This window comes from Chenopodium album, chromosome 17, assembly GCF_948465745.1.
Source record: "Chenopodium album chromosome 17, dcCheAlbu1.1, whole genome shotgun sequence".
NCBI classification, from domain to species: domain Eukaryota; kingdom Viridiplantae; phylum Streptophyta; class Magnoliopsida; order Caryophyllales; family Amaranthaceae; genus Chenopodium; species Chenopodium album.
This window is the reverse complement of record NC_137850.1, coordinates 18,302,264-18,304,667: the sequence shown is the minus strand read 5'-3', so window position 1 is coordinate 18,304,667 and position 2,404 is coordinate 18,302,264. Positions and strand designations below refer to the sequence as shown.

General features: G+C 38.6%; 1 pseudogene; it reads right to left on the bottom strand.

The window, feature by feature from the left end:
- Positions 1–2,058: 2,058 nt before the first annotated feature.
- On the bottom strand, positions 2,059–2,157 carry LOC145590381 (small nucleolar RNA R71; annotated as a pseudogene).
- Between the last annotated feature and the right edge of the window lie 247 nt (positions 2,158–2,404).

Sequence of the window (2,404 nt, the reverse complement as noted above, 5' to 3'; positions counted from 1 at the left end):
GGTTCATTTTCTTTATTTTCTTTCATCATTTTCATATAATTCTTTTAGTTTTATTTGATTTTCCATTTTTTATAATTCACTTTAGTTCTCGATTGGTTTTTACGAGTTTTTCATATTTTTGGTTTTAGTTTTACCCTGCTACGCTTCATCTCTTTGTTTTATTTGTGTTTTGTAGGTGAAAAATCAAGTCAATTTTCTCATTTTGGGACTGCCATGTTCGCGGGCATCATCTCGAGTGCACTGATTATGGGGATGCTCGGGAGCGCGGAGTATGATCAAGCAAGCGAAGGAGCCAAAGGCTGTGCATCGCACAGGGGTGCGTGCGCGCAGAGCCAGCTGTGCGCGCGCGCGACTGGGCTGTGCGTGCGCACGGCCTGTGCGGCCCTCTTCGCTCGATTTTTCTTATTTATAGCTTTTGACGTTCTTTTTGAGGGACGACTCAACTTTGTACTAGAGAGAGAATTTTTCTAAAAATAGTAGAGAGAGAAAGTAGAGAGAGAAGCTTAAGATTTACTTATTTGTACTTGAATTTGATCTTAGATTGCAATTTAATTTTGAAATTCCTTCTTCAATTCAATGAATGTTTGTAAGATTTCTTTCCCTTGATTTACTTTTAATGTAATTCCTTCTAGTTTCTTGGATTTTGATTGAGATTACATTCCTTGCTTTAGAAATTGTTGATTGATTGATTTTCTTTTGATTTAGCTTTAAATGAATACGAATTTGATTGAATTTGTTTTGTTTCTTAATTCCACCATGTTTAGTGAGTAGATTAGTTGCTAGGGAGAAGGGGAAGCATGCTTGATTGATGATTTTTGCTAGTTGATGATGCTAAATTGATTTGAATGGTGCAATTAAATTGGTTGACATAGTTGTGCATGTGATTAATTAGATTAGGAGTGATCGACCTATAAGATTAATCTAGATTGCATTGCAAATTTCAATGACATGAACCCTTGATTTGAGAATTGCTTTAATTGATTGAATTTGATTGTGATTTTCCTAGCTAGCCATTCATAGTGATCCCTAGCTTGGCTTATAGGAGATAGCCCTTGAATTCCTTTGATTGCAACTATTGTTTGTCCTTTGCAATGTTTGAATTGATTGAGGGGTCTTTTAATTAGCATAATCATTGAGCTTGCATGTGGAACCCATATCCCTAGTGTTTAGTATATTGAATTTCTCGATTCATCTAGATTTCTTGATACCTAGTTACCAACCGCATCTTCCGCAAACTTCGAAGTAGCTTGACCTAGGCTATAGCTTACACCTATTCATTCCCTTGGGTTCGACCCTTGACTTACCATATAATCGTATTAGGTTGGTCGAGTGTTTATAAATTTTCTTTGACTCTGGGAGAGGGTAGAGGACGACCTACATTTTTCTCGTGTTAAAAATGGCGCTGTTGTCGGGGAGTGATATTGGTGCTTTGTTATAGTTGTTGAGTCTATTTCACCATTAATTGAAAATACAAAAAGATTCTTTAAGGCTACATTTGTAGCCGTGCTACTAACCATTTATTTTGAGATTTTATGCATAGAGCACGTGATCATTCACTAGTGCCATTTGATCCGGAAATTGAGAGAACTATTGCAAGGTTGAGGAGTGCTAGACGATCTTTGAGCCCTAGCATTTCAAGTGAAGAAGAGCCACAACAAGAAGAACAAGCAAGAATAGGAGAAAATCCGAGAGTGGCATTGAAAGAATTGGGGATTCCCGGTGCATATAGATTTGAGAGTGGGATTGCTCCACCTACAACACCGGCAAATGATTTTGAAATAAGACCGGCAATGATCACTTTGATAGAGAGGCGAAAATTTAGTGGGGCCAAGCATGAAAGCCCACTAAACCATCTCAAGGAGTTCGAGAAGTATTGCAATACTATCAAGGTGAACGGAATTTCCCAAGAATTCATCCGCCTTAAGCTCTTTCCTTTTTCTCTCATAGGTCGTGCTTTGGAATGGCTAGACAAGGAGGTAATGCCGAATTCTCAAAGGACATGGGACGAGGTCACCAAGGAATTTCTATCCCGTTTCTATCCTCAAAAGAAAACGGCGGAAGCTAGAGTTTTGATTCAAGGTTTCAAGCAAAAGCCAAATGAGAGCCTCTATGAAGCATGGGAGAGATACAAGGAGTATCAAAGCCTCATCACGGAATTCCAACCTATCAAATCATTCAAATTTTCTATGGAGGTCTTAGCCCTCAAGGAAAAGCATGTTTAGATAGAGGAGCCGGAGGTCCTATCATGAACAAAACGGAAGAGGAAGTGGTGGACATAATTGAGGATGTAGTGAGGTATTATAGAGATTGGCAAGATGGAGAAAGAGAGTCAAATAGCAAGAGTAACTCTTCGGTGTACTCGGTTGATCATCTAAATGCAATCAACAATCTATCCTCTCAAATG